Source organism: Salvelinus alpinus, chromosome 5 (assembly GCF_045679555.1).
Source record: "Salvelinus alpinus chromosome 5, SLU_Salpinus.1, whole genome shotgun sequence".
In the NCBI taxonomy this organism is placed as follows: domain Eukaryota; kingdom Metazoa; phylum Chordata; class Actinopteri; order Salmoniformes; family Salmonidae; genus Salvelinus; species Salvelinus alpinus.
In genome coordinates this window covers 91,390,186-91,408,995 of record NC_092090.1, presented here as the reverse complement: position 1 = coordinate 91,408,995, position 18,810 = coordinate 91,390,186, and positions in this window count along the sequence as shown.

Below are 18,810 nucleotides of genomic sequence, written 5' to 3'. Positions count from 1 at the left end.
TGTAATACATAGAAAATCAATTGCACTGTCAGCCGTCTTTTGTAATAATTGATTATGAAAGAAGAAGAGAAGTATAGAATCTCACGGACAGTGGCGGGTTCATTCAGATTAAGAAATGCACTATGCTCAAACACGGCTCTTGGCTCTACTCGAGCATGGGTCAAGTCAACTGAACATGGCAGTATTTTGACATTGTATTACACCCAGCTGGACGTAATCTGTTTGTTTATCCGACCTCGAGCTTAAGATTCAAAACGATGTACGGCTCTTCGAAGTATGGACGCTAACCCTATTTGACAAGGCCCTGTCAGGTAATCGTTATGCACACATGTATTTTCTGACGTTTCTCTTTTCAGCTCCATGATGGTGAGTCAGTTTGCGCTGTTCTGTGAAGGGAGTAGTACACAGCGTTGTATGAGATTTTCAGTTTCTTAGGCAATTTCTTGCATGGAATAGCCTTAATTTCTCAGAACAAGAATATACTGACAAGTTTCAGAAGAAAGTTCTTTGTTTCTGGCCATTTTGAGCCTGTAATCGAACCCAGAAAATGCTGATGCTCCAGATACTCAACTAGTCCAAAGAAGGCCAGTTTATTGCTTCTTTAATTAGAACAACAGTTTTCAGCTGTGCTAACATAATTGCAAAAGGATTTTCTAATGATCAATTAGCCTTTTAAAATTATAAACTTGGATTAGCTAACACAACGTGCCATTGGAACACAGGAGTGATGGTTGCTGATAATCGGCCTCTTGTACGCCTATGTAGATATTCCATAAAAAATCTGCCGTTTCCAGCTACAATAGTAATTTACAACATTAACAATGTCTACACTGTATTTCTGATCAATTTGATGTTATTTTAATGGACAAAAAATGTGCTTTTCTTTCACAAACAAGGACATTTCTAAGTGACCCCAAACTTTTGAATGGTGTTGTACATTATCATTCCATTTAATGACATTGTTTTGTTTTCCTTCATTTGCTTCCTCCGTAAAGGCCATCACGGCCATGTGGTTGTTGCTGAGGATCATTAGTAACAGTTGATAATATATAAATAGACATGTAGGTTAATTAAATCGTTATGGAGGGGAGCACAGACCAAGCCGTAACAGTTTGAACCCGATGCAATGGCGAAATACTTGGCCATGTCATCACACAGTTCCATGGTTAGTGTAGGCAATATTGTACACTATATTCCCTATTATATTTCTATGTAAACTAATCTTCCAACATTACCATGGGTTGAAGAATGTGGCAATTTTCTGAATGAATCAGACCACAGTTTTCTTTATTTCGTGTGGTCTCTCCAAACCTGTTTTTTTGTGATTAATAAATACTTTTCTAAATCTGAATAATCTACAAGATCAGAGTATTTGTAAATCTACCTATTGGTGCTGAAACGGAGACGAATATGCATATATTTAGATGGCTTTCTTTCATTGATCGTTAGTATTCTGAACCCGTTTTCTTGGGTCTGTTGACAAAATCTAAAAGGTACACCGTATTTAAAGGGATGGCTTAAGATAAATGTACTGAAAACCCCATTGAATTAAAACTCTGTTGGCCAGCAAGTGGGAGGGTTTTCAGCGGTTGAATGAAATGTATTCAGAGTGTGCGAGGTAGCCACACTCACAGAGCCGTTACTAGACTGAATAAAGTAAATCTGAGTACCAAATAGTGAGAAGTGCGTCGGAAAAGCGTGCGAAAGAATGTTGTAAACTCAATTCGAATCCCTAAGTGAATTATGTTTGAGAAGGAAATGTCAACCTCATTGTTGAAAGTGCGTCACAGTCGAATAGAAACAATAAGGAAGTTAACTTTAGCCTCAGCGTGTTTTGATTTCAATGGGCAGACTGCCACGAGGACTCGGTTCTCATGCTCACTTCGTTCTTTTTAATCCCGTTTTCTATTCCAGTGATGTCATCATTTTGATTGCAGCATGCTTCTCATTGTCATAAAGGAAGGTATCAGGTGATTGTTTCTACTTGAGTCTTGCATTGAATCGTAATGCCATGTGGAGGGGGGCATAATGCCATGTGGAGGTGGGCATAATGCCATGTGGAGGGGGGCATAATGCCATGTGGAGGGGGGCATAATGCCATGTGGAGGTGGGGCATAATGCCATGTGGAGGGGGGCATAATGCCATGTGGAGGTGGGCATAATGACATGTGGAGGGGGGCATACTGCCATGTGGAGGGGGGCATAATGCCATGTGGAGGTGGGCATAATGCCATGTGGAGGTGGGCATACTGCCATGTGGAGGTGGGCATACTGCCATGTGGAGGGGGGCATAATGCCATGTGGAGGGGGGCATAATGCCATGTGGAGGTGGGGCATAATGCCATGTGGAGGTGGGCATAATGCCATGTGGAGGGGGGGCATAATGACATGTGGAGGTGGGGCATAATGCCATGTGGAGGGGGGCATAATGCCATGTGGAGGGGGGCATAATGCCATGTGGAGGGGGGCATACTGCCATGTGGAGGTGGGCATACTGCCATGTGGAGGGGGGCATAATGCCATGTGGAGGGGGGCATAATGCCATGTGGAGGGGGGCATAATGCCATGTGGAGGGGGGCATAATGTCATGTGGAGGGGGGCATAATGCCATGTGGAGGGGGGCATAATGACATGTGGAGGTGGGCATAATGCCATGTGGAGGGGGGCATAATGCCATGTGGAGGGGGGCATAATGCCATGTGGAGGGGGACATAATGCCATGTGGAGGTGGGCATACTGCCATGTGGAGGGGGGCATACTGCCATGTGGAGGGGGGCATAATGCCATGTGGAGGGGGGCATAATGCCATGTGGAGGGGGGCATAATGCCATGTGGAGGGGGGCATAATGCCATGTGGAGGGGGGCATAATGCCATGTGGATGGTGGGCATAATGCCATGTGGAGGGGGGCATAATGCCATGTGGAGGGGGGCATAATGCCATGTGGAGGGGGACATAATGCCATGTGGAGGTGGGCATACTGCCATGTGGAGGGGGGCATACTGCCATGTGGAGGGGGGCATAATGACATGTGGAGGGGGCATAATGCCATGTGGAGGGGGGCATAATGCCATGTGGAGGGGGGCATAATGCCATGTGGAGGGGGGCATAATGCCATGTGGAGGTGGGCATACTGCCATGTGGAGGGGGGCATAATGCCATGTGGAGGGGGGCATAATGCCATGTGGAGGGGGGCATAATGCCATGTGGAGGGGGGTATAATGCCATGTGGAGGGGGGCATAATGCCATGTGGAGGAGGGCATAATGCCATGTGGAGGGGGGCATAATGCCATGTGGAGGGGGGCATAATGCCATGTGGAGGTATATTTTACCAGATCTAATGTGTTATATTCTCCTACAATAATTTCACATTTCCACAAATTTCAAAGTGTTTCCTTTCTAATGGTATCAAGAATACGCATATAATTGCTTCAGGTCCTGAGCTACAGGCAGTTAGATTTGGGTATGTCATTTTTTGGGAAAATTGAAACAAAGGGTATGATCCTTATTAAATGTTAGTATAGTGTATGGTATAACCTAACACTGTTTTAGTATGGTGTAACCTAACACTCTGTTTTAGTATGGTATAACCTAACATTCTGTTTTAGTATGGTGTAACCTAACGTTCTGTTTTAGTATGGTGTAACCTAACACTCTGTTTTAGTATGGTATAACCTAACATTCTGTTTTAGTATGGTATAACCTAACATTCTGTTTTAGTATGGTATAACCTAACACTCTGTTTTAGTATAGTATGACCTAACACTCTGTTTTAGTATGGTATAACCTAACACTCTGTTTTAGTATAGTATGACCTAACACTCTGTTTTAGTATGGTATAACCTAACATTCTGTTTTAGTATGGTATAACCTAACACTCTGTTTTAGTATAGTATGACCTAACACTCTGTTTTAGTATAGTATGACCTAACACTCTGTTTTAGTATAGTATAACCTAACACTCTGTTTTAGTATAGTATAACCTAACACTCTGTTTTAGTATAGTATAACCTAACACTCTGTTTTAGTATAACCTAACACTCTGTTTTAGTATAGTATAACCTAACACTGTTTTAGTATGGTATAACCTAACACTCTGTTTTAGTATAGTATGATCTAACACTCTGTTTTAGTATGGTATAACCTAACATTCTGTTTTAGTATGGTATAACCTAACACTCTGTTTTAGTATGGTATAACCTAACACTGTTTTAGTATAGTATAACCTAACACTGTTTTAGTATGGTATAACCTAACACTCTGTTTTAGTATAGTATGACCTAACACTCTGTTTTAGTATAGTATAACCTAACACTGTTTTAGTATGGTATAACCTAACACTCTGTTTTAGTATAGTATAACCTAACACTGTTTTAGTATGGTATAACCTAACACTCTGTTTTAGTATAGTATGACCTAACACTCTGTTTTAGTATAGTATAACCTAACACTCTGTTTTAGTATGGTATAACCTAACACTCTGTTTTAGTGTGGTATAACCTAACACTCTGTTTTAGTATGGTATAACCTAACACTCTGTTTTAGTATGGTATAACCTAACACTCTGTTTTAGTATAGTATGACCTAACACTCTGTTTTAGTATAGTATAACCTAACACTCTGTTTTAGTGTGGTATAACCTAACACTCTGTTTTAGTATAGTATAACCTAACACTCTGTTTTAGTGTGGTGTAACCTAACACTCTGTTTTAGTATAGTATAACCTAACACTGTTTTAGTATGGTATAACCTAACACTGTTTTAGTATGGTATAACCTAACACTGTTTTAGTATGGTGTAACCTAACACTCTGTTTTAGTATAGTATAACCTAACACTCTGTTTTAGTATAGTATAACCTAACACTGTTTTAGTATGGTATAACCTAACACTGTTTTAGTATGGTATAACCTAACACTCTGTTTTAGTATAGTATAACCTAACACTCTGTTTTAGTATAGTATAACCTAACACTCTGTTTTAGTATAGTATAACCTAACACTCTGTTTTAGTATAGTATAACCTAACACTCTGTTTTAGTATAGTATAACCTAACACTCTGTTTTAGTATGGTATAACCTAACACTCTGTTTTAGTATAGTATAACCTAACACTCTGTTTTAGTATGGTATAACCTAACACTCTGTTTTAGTATAGTATAACCTAACACTGTTTTAGTATGGTATAACCTAACACTCTGTTTTAGTATGGTATAACCTAACACTCTGTTTTAGTATAGTATAACCTAACACTCTGTTTTAGTATGGTATAACCTAACACTCTGTTTTAGTATAACCTAACACTCTGTTTTAGTATGGTATAACCTAACACTCTGTTTTAGTATTATATAACCTAACACTGTTTTAGTATAGTATAACCTAACACTCTGTTTTAGTATAACCTAACACTCTGTTTTAGTATGGTATAACCTAACACTCTGTTTTAGTATAGTATAACCTAACACTCTGTTTTAGTATAGTATAACCTAACACTGTTTTAGTATAGTATAACCTAACATTCTGTTTTAGTATGGTGTAACCTAACACTCTGTTTTAGTATGGTGTAACCTAACACTCTGTTTTAGTATAGTATAACCTAACACTCTGTTTTAGTATGGTATAACCTAACACTCTGTTTTAGTATAGTATAACCTAACATTCTGTTTTAGTATAGTATAACCTAACACTCTGTTTTAGTATAGTATAACCTAACACTGTTTTAGTATAGTATGACCTAACACTCTGTTTTAGTATGGTATAACCTAACACTCTGTTTTAGTATAGTATAACCTAACACTCTTTTAGTATAGTATAACCTAACACTCTGTTTTAGTATAGTATAACCTAACACTGTTTTAGTATAGTATAACCTAACACTCTGTTTTAGTATGGTGTAACCTAACACTGTTTTAGTATAGTATAACCTAACACTCTGTTTTAGTATGGTATAACCTAACACTCTGTTTTAGTATGGTGTAACCTAACACTGTTTTAGTATAGTATAACCTAACACTCTGTTTTAGTATGGTGTAACCTAACACACACACGGGCACACTCCAACACTCAGACATAACTTACAAATAAAGCATTTGTGTTTAGCAAGTCCGCCAGATCAGATGCAGTAGGGATGACCAGCGATTTTCTCTTTAAGTGCGTGAATTAGACAATTTTCCTATCCTGCTAAGAATTCAAAATGTAACGAGTACTTTTGGGTGTCAGGGAAAATGTATGGGGTAAAAAGTACATTATTTTCTTCAGGAATGTAGCGAAGTAAAAGTAAAAGTAGTCAAACATATAAACAGTAAAGTACAGATACCCCCAAAAACTACTTAAGATATTTTTACTGAAGTACTTTATACCACTGCTGCACACTATCGCCACACACTGATAACTATGACTTTACAGATTTCTTCTGGCCAAGAATTAGTCAGGAAAGGCATATTTTATGTACACTACTCAGTAAACTCCTCAATAATAAACCCATTCAAATCAATCCTGTCAATACTGAAGCACAGTCCCCGCAGTTTGATCGTCCAAAAATATACTTTTCTTTTCTCTACTAAATCCCAAGCTATGACAATCCTCCATCACTTTTATTTTATCTATCATAAAAATATAGAAACACATCCTTAAAAAGATTGCTTCTGCCAAAGGCTGAGGGGGTATTTAGGACATATTTTCTCCTAACATTTTGCTCTCAGTTTGTACACACTCGGTGGATAATGTATCCTGCTCTGTCAGGCACTTAGCAGCCTTTATGGGGCAGTGAACTCAGCTCGCTGGCCTCGCTGGAAACAGGACAGGGACACTGTCTGTTGATATCCTAAATAAAGACTGACATGAAAAGTGAAGAATGGAACCAGAGAGACAATTTCAAAGTTGTGCAGACATTATTTGATTGCTTACCCAGGACCTACCTCTGAATGCCAGATTGGGTCCTTTATTGACTGGATGTGATCAGACAAGTGGCCTTTACCCTGGCGACATGCAAAAGATTTTAAAAAATGTTGAGGAGTGGGTCCACTGGCCATGCTGTTTGCCAGTTCCTCTAGGTGGGTTTTCATTAAGGCACAGTGGAGAGACTGAATGACCTTTAAGAAACAGTCCTGAGAGTGGAGCCACAGTTTATCAGAGGATCATAAAAAGGTCTCTGTACTGAATGGCCTCAGAACAATAGACAAGTGATGTCTTACAGAAACAATAAAGGGCACAACAGACACAACCATAAAGGACACAATAGTGTGTGTGTGATTGGTAATATAATATATTTTGATTCTTGGAAAGCACCATTGATTACAAACACGTTGCAGTAAAAGAGTTAGGGCCCTCACTATTTCACCTTACTTAACAGATGGGTCAGAGCTACAACGGAGAATGCCCAAGACATGCCACAACAAAATAAATGTATAAATACCTCTAAACATGTGTATTGCAATGCCCTGCTCACATTATATGTTGCCCTAGTTGTGATGCCAGGTATCTCGATGTCGGTTTCATGTTCCAGAATTTTCCTGGCACCACATCCCCACCCCGAATGTAGTTCTGTCCGGTTTGAATTCCACAGCCCACACCTAGCAGTAAACATTATGGTCACCTCAGTTGACATTTGGTCAGGCCATGAGAGGAGCCTAGAGGATGGAGCAGGCAGGAGTTGCACAACAATCCCCCAGGACTGGACCTGCTACATACGTTTTTGGATTATGTTTCTGATCATCTCTCAGCAACAGCCTCGGTTGTGAGTAGATGACAGTTTGACGAAAGCCACCAGGGGATCAAAACCATAAACAAAATTAGAGAGGTTGAAATGGTGATCACATTTGAGATGTCTTCCAATTCTGGGCAAAAGGCCAATGTTATACAACTGTTTCAATTAAATGTTATACAACTGTTTTAATGAAATGTTAGACAACTGTTTTAATTAAATGTTTAGCTCCAGAAAATTTAGGGGGAATATGATTTATTGTCACGCCCTGGCCGTAGAGATCATTTTTATGTCTCTATTTTGGTTGGTCAGGGCGTGAGTTTGGGTGGGAATTCTATGTCTGGTGTTCTATGTTGTCTATTACTTTGTGTTTGGCCGTGTGTGCTTCTCAATCAGAGGCAGCTGTCTATCGTTGTCTCTGATTGAGAACCATATTTAGGTAGCCTGTTTTCCCACTTTGAGTTGTGGGTGATTATTTTCTGTTTTTCGTCACCTTACAGGACTGTTCGTTTGTCGTTTTTGTTGTTTTGTTCAGTTGTTTATTAAAATAATGGACACTTACCACGCTGCACCTTGGTCCTCCTCTCCTTCTCCCGACGACGGTCGTTACATTTATGCACATTAATACTTTTTTACCTTCTCTCTCTTCTTGCCCATGTGCCAAATCCTAACAGGAAGCACGCTCCTTCAGTTTTCTGTATTCTCTTGTTCTATAATTGAGTCACTCTCTATCTTTGTCCCACAGAGGCCTATAGGGAGAGAGAAAGACAGGGAGGGAGAGGTCATTGGGGCAAACTGCAGAGGTTCTTCTTGTACTAAGCTTTAGTTTGCAGGCTCTAACCCACTGATTAAACAAGGATTTGGAGATGGCTAGAATAATGTTAGTAGTGAAGCGTGAGAGCCGCCTCATGTCCAGAGAAAGGCGGAGTCGAAGGAAAAGGGGGTAGGAGTGGGGGGCTTAAGTCTCTCTCTCTCCAATACTTACACTGAGTATACAAAACATTAAGAACACCTGCTCTTTCCATGACCAGGTGAATCCAGGTGAAAGATATGATCCATTATTTATGTCACTTGTTAAATCCACTTCCCATGTGTATCAAGAATGGTCCACCACCCAAAGGACATCCAGACAATTTGACACAACTGTGGGAAACATTGGAGTCAACATGGGCCGGCATCCCTGTCGAACACTTTGACTCCTTGAAGAGTCCATGCCCCGACGAATTGAGGCTGTTCTGAGGGTAAAAGGGGGCTGGGGGGTGCAACTCAATTGGTACACTCAGTGTATATCTTTGTTCATCTGTGAAGTCATCTGTCCATTTCTCTGCTATGGTCTCTCCATCCTCCATACAGTCCAGTCTACTCCAGCTATGTGACTTACCCACTGTGATCACTGGGTCGAGGTGTCAGTCTGACCCACTGTGATCACTGGGCCGAGGTGCCAGTCTGACCCACTGTGATCACTGGGCCGAGGTGCCAGTCTGACCCACTGTGATCACTGGGCCGAGGTGCCAGTCTGACCCACTGTGATCACTGGGCCGAGAGTGATCACATCCCCCAGAGTGATGCTAAACACTACTGTCTGTTCCTCTGTCTCATCGAGAGTGACTCTACCTCGCAGTCCAACCAAGGAGCTAACAGGATATGTGAACGATATTCAGCCCCTGTCCTCATCCCTGCCTGCCCCATTGCTCATCTCTGAAGTGACCCTGCAAGCACTCCTCATTGACAGTGTCTCAGGGAGACGTGAACCCAGAGCGGCCTGCTCAGGGTCTCTCCTCGTCCATGTTATTAGCTCTGTTACAGAAGGCGTGGCTCTCCTTCATGAGGGCAGCAGAAGTGGCGAATGATGAACAAAACTGGTTGAGACTGGCTCAATGACCACAGCCAGGGAGAGAGAGAGTGGGAAGTGATATAGAGGCTCAGTGTACTCCTTGGCTCAGATAGCTGGTGGGGTTAGAATGCTTTTTCAGGCCTCTGCACGTCACCTGCTACTCTGCTGCACACGCACGCACGCACACACACACACACACACACACACACACACACACACACACACACACACACACACACACACACACACACACACACACACACACACACACACACACACACACACACAGAGAGATGAGCAGGACACAGTTATACAAGATGGTGTGTTGTAAGACCAGTTCAGTCCTCTATGATAGCAGTGAGACATACATACACTGTCCTGCCACATTGGAAATATACAGTCTATTCATAATGATTAGCCTTAAGCAGTGATGATAATCTCACAAAGAGAACAGGGAGCACTAAACACGACTGCTTATAGACAGCCATGTGAGGTAGTGGTGCACTAAACTCCTTCAGGCTCAAAGCTAAGGAAAACAAGTCCCACTGTAGGCCCGCCAAACCAAGCCTCTATTCCCAGTCTGTGGAGGGGTTCAAAATAAGTGGCAAGCGGTCAGTGCAGGGCGCTGGCTTCCTGTGTGAACGAGGGTTTAACCAGTCCCTGTCACACACAGCTGTAGGGTTTAACCAGTCCCTGTCACACACAGCTGTAGGGTTTAACCAGTCCCTGTCACACACAGCTGTGGGTTTAACCAGTCCCTGTCACACACAGCTGTGGGTTTAACCAGTCCCTGTCACACACAGCTGCAGGGTTTAAGAAGTCCCTGTCACACACAGCTGTGGGTTTAACCAGTCCCTGTCACACACAGCTGTGGGTTTAACCAGTCCCTGTCACACACAGCTGTGGGTTTAACCAGTCCCTGTCACACACAGCTGTAGGGTTTAACCAGTCCCTGTCACACACAGCTGTGGGTTTAACCAGTCCCTGTCACACACAGCTGTGGGTTTAACCAGTCCCTGTCACACACAGCTGTGGGTTTAACCAGTCCCTGTCACACACAGCTGTAGGGTTTAACCAGTCCCTGTCATACACAGCTGTAGGGTTCTGCCAACCAGACAGGAGGGGCGGGGTGAACAACAGAGGCTTTCGCACGTCATATGACCCAGTAACTTCGGCTAGATTCCTCCAACCCCCCCGACCCCTTTAACAGGATTATGTTTAACTGCTGTTCAAGACGTTCACAGGCGTTCAAGCTGGCCCTCACTAAGGCATCATACTAAAAGCCCTTTGACCTTTGAGGGAGGGGATGGAATGCCAAAAGCTCATGTTATCAGACTGAGGTGTCATCAGCTTGACATAAAAACAGGGTCAACTGTCTGGCCATACGGAAAATGACATGCATCTGCCCAGGTGGTATCTAAATGGCCTGTTTGTTATTAGCTAGCATTTTAACCTGACCTTAAGTCAAACAAGTCCAAGTTATTTAGTCCTCTCCTCACTGGCCGCTCTTGTTCAGATTCAATAAAAAGTTGATCAAACATTTAAATCTACAGGACGTTTAGGCCACTCCTGAATATATGTCAGTGTCTTACTGTAAATTTACTGGCCACTTCACACCTGATAGAGCAGCTGTATCTTTACTGAACCAGCTAATCATAGCCTGACCTACAGTATATCCAATCTTCTGTTACCTGTCCTATTCTCTTCTAACCTGCTATCTAGCCAGACCCTCCAACCTCCCTCCCCCTCTCTGTAAGCACTGGGCAACAGTTTCCTCCCTGTTCCACAGCCCCTCCTATGGCAACGCCCCCGTCCCACAGCCCCTCCTTTGGCAACCCTCCCTGTCCCACAGCCTTTCCTCTGGAGACCCGCCCCCCCATTCCCCCCGTCCCCCCTCCGTCCCACAGCCTCTCCTCTGGAAACCCCCCCTGTCCCTGTCCCACAGCCTTTCCTCTGGAGACCCGCCCCCCCATTCCCCCCGTCCCCCCTCCGTCCCACAGCCTCTCCTCTGGAAACGCCCCCTGTCCCTGTCCCACAGCATTTCCTCTGGAGACCCGTCCCCCCGTCCCCCCTCTGTCCCATAGCCTCTCCTCTGGGGACCCCCCCGAACACCCTAGTCCTCCAGTGCTCACTGAGACCCCTCTGCTGCTCACCCACCCTCACCCTCCCATTCTGTGCATGACAGGCCATGTTGACTTGTCTGGTACATACTTAATCAGACCTAGGGCTGGTTTCAATCCGTATCGTGGAAGTGTCCCAGAAGATCCGCGTAAAAATTGAAAGATAATTTACGATTGTGCCGTCATATGCAGCGTTTACCTTGAATGCCTTTAATTCTCAATTGCGCTACAAAGTGGATCTTCAGCACTACGGATTGAATATAACCCCTAGTGGATAACTGTGATAACTATAGTCCTGGAGGGCCAAAGTGATTGACCCCAGGCCCAGAAGTATCCCCCTAGCAGTAGAGGAGATGATGTTACAGATAGAACAGTACTCTACACAGCACAGTCATTTCACATTGCTATGCTCTTCATTTGGACTCACTCTTCCCCCTCACATCCTGCGCTGCCACCACCACTAACCTGTTCCCTCAACAGGGTTCAAAGCCATTGGCTTGTGACTGTGCACTCTTCCCCCTCACATCCTGCCCTGCCCCCACCACTAACCTGTTCCCTCAACAGGGTTCAAAGCCATTGGCTTGTGACTGTGCACTCTTCCCCCTCACATCCTGCCCTGCCCCCACCACTAACCTACTCCTAAGCCAGTGCCATGTGACTGTGACAGTGCTGTGAGGACAAATGTAGTGGTCCAGCCTGTGATGGTCTAGCCCTGCCAGAGCCCTGCTTCATGTAGAACACATCAATCAACCACGCATGATCTAGCCCTGCCAGAGCCCTGCAGAACACATCAATCAACCAGGCATGATCTAGCCCTGCCAGAGCCCTGCTTTATGCAGAACACATCAATCAACCAGGCATGATCTAGCCCTGCCAGAGCCCTGCTTTATGCAGAACACATCAATCAACCAGGCATGATCTAGCCCTGCCAGAGCCCTGCTTTATGCAGAACACATCAATCAACCAGGCATGATCTAGCCCTGCCAGAGCCCTGCTTTATGCAGAACGCATCAATCAACCAGGCATGATCTAGCCCTGCCAGAGCCCTGCTTTATGGAGAACAAATCAATCACTTAGGGAGAGCAGACACACAGGCACACCACAGACACAGAGACCCACTCATCTCCCACCGCCCTAGGTACTCATCCTGCGCAGGTCCCTTCCCTCCACAGTGGGCTTGTAAAGCCTTGTGTCCATAAATTCACACAGCGCTGACTCTGACTCCCACTGAGTTTGATTTGGGGTCAGTTTCTGAGAAAGAAGAAACACGGGGAATGCTATAGATATCAAAGGGCCTGTGTGTAATATGCGGGGGTCACGTAACAGAAGCACAAATCATAGACGTTAGACCGAATGTTTTCACAAGAGAACGACGTGTCGTAAACTTGAGAGGAAAGTGTGGTGCTTATACAACAGTTTCTCTGAAAGACGATTTAACGCTTTAGCCTGATTCTATATGCTTGTTGTATTCATCAAGATACTGTGATGTGCTTGGTAACTGAGCAGGGCCGGCCCTGGACGTTCTGCCTCCCCCTTCCTATCCCCGCTAGGCTATGTACTGCCTTAATCACTAATCCTCTTCATCACACAAACATTAAAAAACACAACAATAGTTTCATTGGCAGATTAATTTTTATTCATTTTTCACAATTAGATAATCCCGTAAAAACACACACATATCACACTAGCTACCAAGGATAGTGGGAGTGAACTTCGGGAGAAGCAGGAATGGGGTGGGGGTGGGAACTGCAGCAACCACTATGAGCTGGTGGCTGGGGCACCGCAGGCAGCGTAGTAGCCAATCAGGAGCAGCAAAATTTCTAAAATGCCGGCCCAAATTCAAGTTTTGCCATAATCTTGCCTAATGGGAGATTATGTAACTGAGTATCGTCTGTCTCTTTAGTTGTTCCTCCACCATTTTGATATGATTTATTTTCACTGAATTGTATCATTCACAAGGGAAATAAAACGTCAACTGACTTGAATCAACTGTTTACCTCCGTAATCAGGGGCAGGCCGTCACAATCGAATTCTAAATGGCACCGTGAAAAGATAACTATCCACTGGGCACACCACATCATTTCAACGTTGACATATAGGTAATGTTTGGTTGAAACGTTGATCAATAACATTTCAACCTTTATTCACCATCTCAAAAAGACAGCCAGAAGTTTGTTGAATTCTCACTGTTTTATCTCTGTGCTTTCAGCTATCTAAAATCACAACCAAATTCCAATGGAAAAACAATGTCAGATTTTTGGTTTAGTTGTCATCTAAATGTGTTATCATTGCGCATTCAACCATTTAAAAGCACAACAAAGTTCAAAGGGAATACAATGTCAATGTCACGATCTTCGTCGGGCGAAAGAGAGGAGGACCAAGATGCAGCGTGGTGAGTATTAATTTTAATAGAATACTTGAACAAGAACCAAAACAATAAACCAACGACGACAACACAGTCCCGTAACGTGACCACAAAACACAGGAACAGGAACAATCACCCACAACCCACAATACAAAACAGGCTACCTAAATATGGTTCCCAATCAGAGACAACGAGAAACACCTGCCTCTGATTGAGAACCATATCAGGCCAAACACATAGAAACAGACAAACTAGACATACAACATAGAATGCCCACTCATATCACACCCTGACCAAACAAAACATAGAAACAAACAATGCAAACTATGGTCAGGGCATGACAGTCAATGTTTTATACTGTATTGTCACGACTTCCGCCGAAGTCGGCCCCTCTCCTTGTTCGAGAGGTGTGCGGTGGTCGACGTCACCGATCTTCTAGCCATCACTGATCCATTTTTCATTGGTTTTGTCTTGTCTTACATTTACATTTTACATTTAAGTCATTTAGCAGACGCTCTTATCCAGAGCGACTTACAAATTGGAAAGTTCATACATATTCATCCTGGTCCCCCCGTGGGGAATGAACCCACAACCCTGGCATTGCAAGCGCCATGCTCTACCAACTGAGCCACACGGGACCACCTGGTTCCAATCCCATCAATTACATGTTGTGTATTTAACCCTCTGTTTCCCCTCTTGTCCTTGTCGGTGATCGTTGTATGTATTGGTGCTTTGTATGTTATGGTGTGTATTGGTGCTTTGCATGTTATGGTGTGTATTGGTGCTTTGTATGTTATGGTGTGTATTGGTGCTTTGTATGTTATGGTGTGTATTGGTGCTTTGTATGTTATGGTGTGTATTGGTGCTTTGTATGTTATGGTGTGTATTGGTGCTTTGTATGTTATGGTGTGTATTGGTGCTTTGTATGTATTGGTGCTTTGTATGTTATGGTGTGTATTGGTGCTTTGTATGTTATGGTGTGTATTGGTGCTTTGTATGTTATGGTGTGTATTGGTGCTTTGTATGTTGTATGTATTGGTGCTTTGTATGTTGTATGTATTGGTGTTATGTTGTATGTATTGGTGGTTGTATGTTATGTTGTATGTATTGGTGGTTGTATGTTATGTTGTATGTATTGGTGGTTGTATGTTATGTTGTATGTATTGGTGGTTGTATGTATTGGTGGTTGTATGTTATGTTGTATGTATTGGTGGTTGTATGTTATGTTGTATGTATTGGTGGTTGTATGTTATGTTGTATGTATTGGTGGTTGTATGTTGTATGTATTGGTGGTTGTATGTTATGTTGTATGTGTTGGTGGTTGTATGTATTGGTGGTTGTATGTTATGTTGTATGTGTTGGTGGTTGTATGTTATGTTGTATGTGTTGGTGGTTGTATGTATTGGTGGTTGTATGTATTGGTGGTTGTATGTATTGGTGGTTGTATGTATTGGTGGTTGTATGTATTGGTGGTTGTATGTTATGTTGTATGTGTTGGTGGTTGTATGTATTGGTGGTTGTATGTTATGTTGTATGTGTTGGTGGTTGTATGTATTGGTGGTTGTATGTATTGGTGGTTGTATGTATTGGTGGTTGTATGTATTGGTGGTTGTATGTTATGTTGTATGTATTGGTGGTTGTATGTATTGGTGGTTGTATGTGTTGGTGGTTGTATGTATTGGTGGTTGTATGTATTGGTGGTTGTATGTATTGGTGGTTGTATGTATTGGTGGTTGTATGTATTGGTGGTTGTATGTATTGGTGTGTGTATGTTATGGTGGTTGTATGTTATGGTGTGTGTATGTTATGGTGTGTGTATGTTATGGTGTGTGTATGTTATGGTGTGTGTATGTTATGGTGTGTGTATGTTATGGTGTGTGTATGTTATGGTGTGTGTATGTTATGGTGTGTGTATGTTATGGTGTGTGTATGTTATGGTGTGTGTATGTTATGGTGTGTGTATGTTATGGTGTGTGTATGTTATGGTGTATGTTATGGTGTGTGTATGTTATGGTGTGTGTATGTTATGGTGTGTGTATGTTATGGTGTGTGTGTGTTATGGTGTGTGTTATGGTGTGTGTGTATGTTATGGTGTGTGTGTGTTATGGTGTGTGTGTGTTATGGTGTGTGTGTGTTATGGTGTGTGTATGTTATGATGTTTGTATGTTATGGTGTTTGTATGTTATGGTGTGTGTATGTTATGGTGTTTGTATGTTATGGTGTGTGTATGTTATGGTGTGTGTATGTTATGTTGTGTTTGTATGTTATGTTGTGTTTGTATGTTATGTTGTGTTTGTATGTTATGGTGTTTGTATGTTGTGTTTGTATGTTGTGTTTGTATGTTCTGTGTTTGTATGTGGTGGTATACAGAAGATAGCCCTATTTGGTAAAAGACCAAGTCCATATTATGGCAAGTACAGCTCAAATAGGCAAAGAGAAAATACAGTCCATCATTACTTTAAGACATGAAAGTCTGTCAATCCTGAATATTTCAAGAACTCTGAAAGTTTATTCAAGTGCAGTAGCAAAATCCATCAAGCGCCATGATGAAACTGGCTCTCATGAGGACTGCCACAGGAAAGGAAGACACATAGATAACTCTGCTGCAGAGGATAAGTTCATTAGAGTTACCAGCCTCAGAAATTTCAGCTCAAATAAATGCTTCACAGCGTTCAAGTAACAGACACATCTCAACATCAACTGTTCAGAGGAGACTACGTGAATCAGGCCTTCATGGCCGAATTTCCGTAAAGAAACCACTGCTAAAGGTCACCAACAAGAAGAAGAGACTTGTTTGGGCCAAGAAACACAAGCAATAATAGACCGGTGTATATCTGTCTTTTGGTCTGATGAGTCCAAATTTATCTTTGTGAAGCGCAGAGTAGGTGAACGGATGATCACCACATGTGTGATTCCCACCGTGAAGCATGGAGGAGGAGGTGTGATGGTGTTGGGATGCTTTGCTGGTGACACTGTCAGTGATTTATTTCAAATTCAAGGCACACAACCAGCATGTCTACCACAGCATTCTGCAGCGCTACGCTGTCCCATCTGGGTTGTGCTTAGTGGGAGTATCATTTGTCTTTCAACAGGACAATGTACCAACACACCTCCAGGCTGTGTAAGGGCATTTTGACCAAGAAGGAGAGTGATGGAGTGCTGCATCAGATGACCTGGCCTCCATAATCCCCCGACATCAACACAATTGAGATGATTTGGGATGAGTTGGGCCACAGAGTGAAGAAAAAGCAGCCAACAAGTGCTCAGCATATGTGAGAACTCCTTCAAGACGATTAGAAAAGTATTCCAGCTGGTTGAGAGAATGCCAAGAGTATGCAAAGCTGTCATCAAGGCAAAGAGTGGCTACTTTGAAGAATCTCAAAAAATACTTTTTTGGTTACTAGATGATTCCATACGTGTTATTTCATAGTGTTGATGTCTTCACTATTATTCTACAAGGTAGAAAATAGTAAAACATAAAGAAAAACCCTTGAATGAGTAGGTGTGTCCAAACGTTAGACTGGAGTCGAGCACGTTGTTCAGCTTTTCATGACCCTGTAAAACAACACATTTCACTGCACCGACAGTATCTGGTGTATGTGACAATAAAACATCTTATTATGTATTTATGTGCTGCCGTCAGCCATATCAGATGATCCTCCTCAGAGCCAATCGTAGACATATTTCCTCCTTTCACTTTTTGAGAAGGGAAAGAGCCTAAAGATCTATTTCTGCTGCAGCTCCCCTCATAACTCCTGACATAAGTAGCTGAGGACAAGTGTTGGCTGGTGATTGTGTTGCTGGACATCCCCCAGGAACACAGACAGACCACCAACAGTCAGATCTGTGGCAGCTCCACCTGTGTCAGTTACACCAGGCCATGGAGGGATAGCAATTATAGTTTGTCACCCACATGCAAAATAAACACGGCACATTTCAATATTCAAAATCAATGTATTAGAAGAGAGAAACGAACACGAACAGAAAGGTTGAGGCTGGACGCATCTAATCAAAATAGTTTGGATTGTTACTGAGCCTATTTCCCCAAGAGGAAGAGAGAGAGAACTTGTGAAAGATGTTTAATACTGCAATGGGCTAAATCAGGGTCACACAGAGTGATTGTTGGTAGTCTTAAACAAGTATACACCTCACACACATGGCTATGAGCTTAAAACAAAGAAGACATCTGCACCATGTCAGATATAGAGTTGAAATGTACTACATTTTTTGTATTAACTAAAGGAATAAGAGGAAGTGAATCTCTGACTACATTAATAAGAGGAAGGAAATCTCTGCAGAGCCCATTAGCTGGTGCTCTCAGTGTCCAACAATCCAAACTAACTACATAAATAAGAGGAAGGAAATCTCTGCAGAGCGCATTAGCTGGTGCTCTCAGTGTCCAACAATCCAAACTGACTACATTCATCTTCAGCTAGTAATACTCCCTCTGTCTCTCAGTTTTTCCCCCGCTAAAAATGTTCTATCCGTTAACCAGGTCTAGCAATTTACGAGGTCAGAGGTCAGTTCAAAGCACACCCACACACATACACTCAGGCACACAGACACACAGATCGCTGGCTCTCATTTCGCAGATCAAACACTTTACCTATTTGGTAATGTCAGTCTGGGTAACGTCAGTCTGGGTAATGTCAGTCTGGGTAATGTCAGTCTGGGTAATGTCAGTCTGGGTAATGTCAGTCTGGGTAATGTCAGTCTTGTCACACCCTGATCTGTTTCGCCTGTCTTTGTCTCCAACCCCTCCAGGTGTAGCCCATCTTCCCCATTATCCCC